The sequence below is a fragment of the Pinus tabuliformis genome, chromosome J (genome assembly GCF_031772625.1).
Source record: "Pinus tabuliformis cultivar Carrire ecotype Pingquan chromosome J, CPIR1, whole genome shotgun sequence".
Taxonomy (NCBI): domain Eukaryota; kingdom Viridiplantae; phylum Streptophyta; class Pinopsida; order Pinales; family Pinaceae; genus Pinus; species Pinus tabuliformis.
In genome coordinates, this window is record NC_142295.1 from 863,612,616 (window position 1) to 863,621,044 (window position 8,429).

Sequence of the window (8,429 nt, forward strand, 5' to 3'; positions counted from 1 at the left end):
AATAGAGAGTCTAAGAAACCCCCATGAGTTATTTGAATTTAAAATTTAAAATCTGATCAATAGAGAGTCTAAGAAACCTCGATAGGAGGCCTTCTTCAGATTTCTCTACAACACCATTTTCTACCCTAGCCCACTTAGGACAAAATTTGTCCTTAGATGACTGAGTTGATCATTTTGGATTCATTAAATAATCTTCTATTCAATGGCATATGATTTTGACATTTTTGAATCCAAATGATATTTTTCATCTAATTTCATTTAAACATAATGCTTGAAACTTTTTTGGACACTTAACAAAAACTTATTTAATTTATTTAACTAGTTGAAAAAATACTTAGGCAAATGCAATTGAAATATTACTTCACCAACTTGGAAAAATAATAAAAATATAATTTTGAATAACAAATATTTTCTTAAGATGAAAAACTTATATATATATATATATATATATATATATATATATATATATATATATATTAAAAATTACACATTTTAGACTAATTTATGTTATAAGATAATAATATTTTTAGCAAAAAATATCATGAGGACAACATAATTATCCACAAATTGGTTTTTTCCTCTCAATCAAAATTCACAATGAAATTTTGAAATTTAATAGCCACATTTGACTCAAAAGTGTAACCCATCTTCATACATTCACCCATAATATAAAACAATATCTCTATAAAAATATATGAATAATACTAAAAAAATTACATTAACTAAAAAATACATATAAAAATAAATAATTTCAAACATATCATACTCAATAACTACAAACATGTATTACTTTTTACCACATACTCAACTTTGTCATAACATCAACATTTCATTTTCTACTAACATAGATCCTCATCCATGTTCATCACCATATATTCAATCATTAATGTACATGTGAGAGAACAAATAAGTACAATGACAAAGGTACTAACATAGATCCTCATCCATGTTCATCACCATATATTCAATCATTACTGTACATGCGAGAGAACAAATAAGTGCAATGACAAAGGTACTATGCTGGATTTATTTGCTCGGTAGGTTTCAGGATAAATGATATTGCCAATAACATTGCCAAATCAATTATGACCAAAATACCTAGAACTTGATCTAACTTGCTGCTTAAAATGCAAGTAATTAATATTGACTTATGGTCTTATCTTTTTCTATTATGTTTTTTATAAACATTGCAAAAAACATAAAATATTCTCTAGTGACTAACAACTGGAATTAGATTATATTAATAAAAGTTTGCACCAAAGTTTACCATAAAGATTCTATCATGATTGAGTTTCAATAGTATCAACACACTAGTTACACAATCTATACAAAACTCTACTTAGGCCCTAAACAAGAATAGCCTAAATTACCCATGCTTCTTTATGACATATAGTTTATAGTGTCTGCCCAGTATTCTTAAATTCTTAACAAACATTTAAATCACTAGTAGCTAGAAATATCCTCCAAACTTGTACTTCCTAGGTCACAAATTCCATTTCCTTGTCAAATTAGTGCTCATTTCTTTGGGTTGTTACAGAGGATGATTTCATATATATAGATAGCGTTGTAAAAAATATTTTGAAATACATTGTTATGATAAAAACCAGTAAAATTGCAGATATAGAAAACACATAATATCATTAATCACTTTATATTAGAGCTGGTTTCATTATAAATATATTGTAATTACATACTGGGTAAAGAGTTGTAGCTCATTTGCTTTATTCCGCAATAGTAAGCAAATACAGGAAGATAGACACTAAATGTTATTAAGATAAAGTGCAAAACAACAAATAATATAAATCTGAAAGTTATCCAGAACTCCTGCAAAACATAGAAATACAACAAACATATGTCATTAATCTTGAGAAAGAAAGAAATATAAGAGAAAATAATCATTAAAATGAAATAGAGATTAACAGATGTTTAAATTTTACATTCAGAATGTAAGAGATTGAAATTTGATTGAGGGCTAAAACAATTGATTGTTCTAATTGAATTTAGGCTTATGTAATTTATTTTATGAAAAGTAAGAAATTTTCTGGTAAAAATTACATTATTATAGATTTGTTCACTTTTTTCGAACTATCTAACAATATAATTTATTATCAAAACAAGATTTTTCTCCTAATCATCAAGTTTAAAAATATTCCTATGCATTTAGTATGGTTCATCGTCAAAACAAAATTCTTCACCTAATTATCAAATTCAAAAATATTCTTAAAATCTATAATCTAAATATCTCAAATATATCACTTACCTAGAACAATCTGTGTTAGTGACCTTGCAAACGCGAGGCAGAGATGCAACCCTAGAAATGGTGTAATCTGGACTTGTACCATCATCTGCACTAATGCATATATAGACCGCCTGCCTATCGGTGGCAAACTTAACGTTGGAGTAAACCCGCTTAATGCCTGTACAACAGTCGGGTGTAAGTTCATTGAAAGGCAGGAACTAGGAGCATGGAACCACCACCCTTGACACTTGGTCACAAGATATGCCTCCCCCGCCACCCTCTGTTCTCATGGCCATCGCAGTTATCATTGCCACTGCAAACCCAAATCCCTATCCTCTTGGTCTAACCCATGGCTATGTGTCTTAGGAACACCTTTCCTTTACTGAAGACAACATCGTTGCCTTTGTCCTCCAACATCGCCACCGATACCAAGTCCTTCTTCAGTCCAGGCACATACTTCACATCTGTCAAGGTTATAGGAGCTCCGTGCTCCCTCTGAAAAGCAATCGTGACCACTCTTGAAACACTATACTTCCGTCGTCACCCATCTCTATGAACATATTGAGGTCTTTCTCCTCCAAGGCACTAAATAAAATTTTATCACCAGTCATGTGGAATGAGGCTCCACTATAAAGATACCAGACACAACCCACCATCGATGACACCATGCATGCAATCAGGGTAAAGTCCATTTCGAACTGAGAGGCTAATGCCTCACCTTCCGATTCTTCCGAGGATCCCTTCTTGGACTTCTTCGATGGGTAATTAGTCACATAATGTCCCATCTCGTGACAGTTAAAGCATATCACTTTAGACATGTCACCCTTCTTCCCTCCATGAGAAGAATTTGATTTGGAATGGGAAGCCTTCCCCTTCCCTTTCCTTTCCTTACTTGCTAAGGCTAGATTTTCTTCATCATCATTCTTGGATGAAGAACCATCTCGTGTGCTCCTCCTGATCTCCTCCTGCATCAGATCTGACCACAGTCATTCCCAATCCAGTAGTTTCTCCCTTCCATTCATAGAGTCTTGGTAGCTATTCCAACTCTTTGGAAGGCCAAGGAGAGCGAGGCTCACCATCTCATCATCGATAGTAGTTATTCCCACACTGCTAAGCTCATCTCTACAGGTGGTGAGCTTTTTCAGATATGTGGAAATAATATCTCCCTTCTCCATCTTGATTCTTCGAAGCTTATCCTTGAGCGCCAATTTCCTCTGGTCGCTACTGTTTTGGTAGAAGTCCTTCAATGTCTTCCACAATGAACATGGAGTATCCTTCCCATGGAGACTCGAGACAATATGGTCTCGAACTCCCTCAAGGATGATATGTCTCACCTTCGCCACACACTTCTTACACTCAGCCAACTCTTGTGCATTAGTTGAAGCCGGCTTTGGGATTTCTTGATCAATGAATTCCTTCAAGCCATTGTCTTCTAATACAACCTCCATTCTATCTTTCCATACTATGTAATTCCAGCTACCTTCCAAGGCATACTCGAGTCTCAAGCCATAGAGCGCCATTGGCCAATCTTGAAGTATGATATGAATTCGATTTGCACATGCAACCCTGAACTTCAAAATTCAAATTCTCTTCTCAGTATAATGTTCACAGCGCCGATACCATGTAGAATATTTCTACAAATCCAGCTCCGATACCATGTAGAATATCTGCTGGTAGGTTAAACCGATAATGCAATATAAATCAAAGTAGAATACTATAACCTACTTCTACTATCAATTTGCGGAAGCTTAAAGATCGAGCTGAACAATATAACCAGAAGAAGAAGAATCAATGCACAATACACATGAAAATACTTTGGGGAAAGCCTCAGCTAAAAACCCCACTATCTGTATTATCATACAAGGTGGAAATACATAGGAATTATACAAAGCCTTAGCTCTCATAGCTAGCCAGCTCTCAGTACAATCCTCACAGATGCTCACAGGAAATCTTGGCTTCTCTCCAGCCTTCCTCTCTACCCTCCAAGCTCCTATTTCCTTGCGTTGTTCCTCTGGGATGATTCTCCTTCAACCAAGTGGAACACTCTCTCACACACTGTCAGAATTGCGCAATCCTCAAGGAATGATGCCTTGACTGCATGCATGAGTTTTCTTTATAAGAAAACACATGCAACTAATAATACACTGTCCTTGAATTTAATCTCAACTCGGTCTTTCTCAGAATAGACATGCATGAGTTTCTGATGAGGGAATCTTCAGTTAACTAGAGTACACTAGTTGAGTGCATGCATGCATCAACTGACTGTTAACTCTCTATTAGTTCCTCAAACAGTTTGGAGCTAATTTAATTGGACTTAACTCAGTAAACTGAGTTAACTAATTACAACTCAAATATAACTCAATCTTATCTCCTTAATTTAAGGGATAACTCTTTCATGACTTTAGAAAGACTTCTAACTTGAATTTCTCCAGCTAATTAATTCAAAATGAATTAATTAATTATTTCCAAGTAGTTGTTAAGACTAAATTCAATTTTAATTCACAATTTAATTCAATGACAAATTAAATTGGAATATTCTTGTTGCCACATTTCAATAGTTTATAATATAATTATACAACTATATATTTAACTATTATAACTATAATATCATATATATATATATATATATATATATATACACTCAAGTTTCAACAATGCATCATTGATTGATATATTAAATCTATCATCAGAAAGTGCATTTAGAGTGAATAAAAGGTTTTTGGCTCTTTTCTAATTTGTACCATATTGTTTCATTACGTAGTACATTGTACATAAACATTGTCTTTATATGCTTACACATAGTACATATCACGTGTCAAAGTCAAATATTATAAGAAATTAAAGTGTATTGGAGTATTTGGTTGACATGAAATTTTATTAGTTTTGCAAATAGGTTTATTTCAAATTTTTACATATATATTTACATATTTATGCCCTATGAATAACATGTGTTATTTAGAAATGGGAAAAAGTGTGAAGGTACATTTGATCACTTCTTTTGATTGTGTTTACATGGAACTCAATATTTTGGTTGATAAATTATCAAAAAATGGATTCTAAAGTTTAAGACTTCAAGATATATTATTCTACTTGAGTTTAGAAATTGTTTTCTTATCCACATTTTTTTCTAAGTCAACATTTGTTTCTTTGATTAGTTTATATGTATCATATGTAATAGTTTTGTATTATATGTAATAGTTTAGTCAACTTTTTTTTGGATTAGTTTATGTAAATTAAATATGAGTTATATGTAATATGCAGACCCATATCCTATACGCCCCTAAATTGCAGGTCGTCAGAGTGTGGGGGGATATGTTATATATGGTCGAGCTCGTGATAGATCACGTAGCTCAACCAGAGTGCGAGTTCCACTCGTATGTCCTAGCTCTGACACCAATCGAAGTGTTAGAAGCAGTATTTCTTTCTCTCTTGACAATCATCTTACATATAATGGACCATCTTCACCTGCTACCGTTGAATTTTTAAATCATCTTCAATTGATGTGTTTGAATTTAATGTATATGCTATTATGATTCTAGTTTGTTAAACATATATGTTAAATTATGTTTATGATTTGAAGACCCTCAGTAGGGAAAAGTTGAGGATCAAAGTGCATCATCGATCCCTCTGTGGGATGATGCTACAACTAGTATTACATTAGAGGATGTTATGACCCAACATATGTGGATCACATGAGAGTTGGGTAAAGTCCCTGATAGTTCACCTACTAGGCATAGATTGTATTTGATGTTGGATAACATCAATAGGTTGATCGAGACATACCAAAGGTCAGGCTCACAAAGCTGCCTCCTAGTTTCCATATAGAGGATTAGGACGCATGAGGTTAGAGACCCACATACCTGGGAAGTGGTGAAAGAGGCCACCAAGAACATTGATGTTCGTGGGGAGTTGTTTGACAACCCTCTGGAACACCCTGTTAGACATAAAGATCTAATTCTACTTAGATATTTTAAGAATGTTGATGCAACCCCTTTTGTTTATGATCGATTCATTGGAGCTTGGGGTCGGTTTCCCCACCATGACCAGGTCCCCCTTTATTTTTCAAAGCACATATATGTAGAGTTCGTGCTACATATTTGGCTGGATTACACTAATACCAAATATGTTTTTTATTGATCCATCTTGGGACGTACCTATAATCGTGTCAGGGCTTGTAGGGACCCTAGGCATGTACAACCACCTCTGATATTATTTCCATTACCCTCTCGGAGTGTGTTTTCTTTGAAAAATCTAGAGGAGTTGTCGTAGATCAATGCTCAGACCAAGGACAACATTGCATATAACATGTAAACGACATTGTCAAATGCACATGTCGCATTGCATCGAGAGATGAGCATACTTCCACCATTTCCTCATGACCCGCTAGTTCCATTATGTGATGATTCATTTCTCATTAGCCTACCCATTAACCAACTTTTTTCGTAGGCATGTATGTGTCGTGATGCCATCTGTGACACTTGGAGGGTGCACGACCCACGTGACATGTTGACTAGTTAAATATATACACTTTTTTTTACTCTTATCATCAAATTATGCATAATTATTTATATTAATTTAGTTTATATTAGATTGGATTTATATTAATAAGTTCATGATAACATGTAGACATATCCCAGACATATCCCAACTACATGGATGTGTTTATGAGGTCATCCAAGGGGGTAGTTGATCAGTCAGACCTGCATCCACAATTGCTTGTTTCCGTGAATTCTCCTCCACCTCCACCTCATAGCACTCATGTGGAGGAGAGTGACTATGTGCAACCACATGGACCAACAATTGAGGTAATTTTTTTGTATTCCTATGATTTCAATATTTTATTTTTTTAAATTACATGCATGCTACATAATTCATACTAATTATAGTTTGTCCTTTCCATCGTGCACATATGCCCATATGCAAAGTGTTGTTGATGTTGTAGTTATGTGGACACATGAGTGGGATGTTAGGCAAAAAGGCATTGAAAATGCGGGTCCATTAAAGCAAGCCCCAATCTTTGAGCCACAGGCAGGGGAGCACCAAACCCAGATTCATCAGACCCCGATCTTAGATGAATTATATTTGGACTCGACTGAGGTTAGTGGATTCATATATGTAATTAAAAGTGTGGTTCAAAATCATTTATTTACATATTGTTTAGTTTGTACAAATAATGATCCAATTAGTTTGAATTTGAATGTGTTATATTGCAGTACCGGATTATGGACACTTACTTTGCGTAACAAAACTCACATAGGAGTTCTGGTGGTACTTAGAGTGGATAGTTTGTATATTTTCAAACCCATTTCATAGGGAAAATTCACATGTGATACAGACTTTGTATATTTTCATATATGGACAATTTATGGATGTACATGAACATTGTTTCAATTTATGGATGTTCATTAATTTTTGAAGTTTATGGATATGTGAAAATTATTTTCCTAGTTTATTTATTTTTTATTTTTTTTTTTTTGTACAATATAGCTTTTATTAAAAAAATATAATAATTGTGTTTTCTAGTTTCATATACTAAGAAATAAGTACAATATTAAGTTATGATGCAAGTCACTTTGATATTTAAAATGAAATAAAATATATGATGGTTGAATTAAAAAACACAAAGATAATTGAAATAAGTTATAAATTCATTTTTAGAAGATGTTTGGTAAACAACAAATACGTTTTCTTCAACTTTGTTTCTTTTGAGGGCATCTACAAGAGCTTAGTCATAAAATTATATTTAAGTCATATGTATTGAAATTTAATATACCAAAAAATAACTAATGATATATGTTTCTATAATTTTATATATAATTAAATATGAACTTTCCTAAATTTACTTGCCTATCTCAAGGTTCAATTAAAAAACACAAATGAAATTGAAATAAGTTTTATTCAATTTTATTTCTTTTGAGGTCATCTACAAAAGCTTAGTCATAAAATGATATAAGTCCAATCTTACTATGACGCAAGTCACTTTGATACTTAAAATGAACTAAAATATATCATGTATCAATTTAATATTGAGAATGGAAATAATTACACATATACTTTGTATTAGCTTGTAGAAAGTGTCTTTTAGTGCAATCAACATGTATGTTATTACAATGATTTTAAAAATAACTTATTTGAATTCTAAAGTCATCCATATTATAATTAAAAAATCTATATATGAAAATTTTTGTGA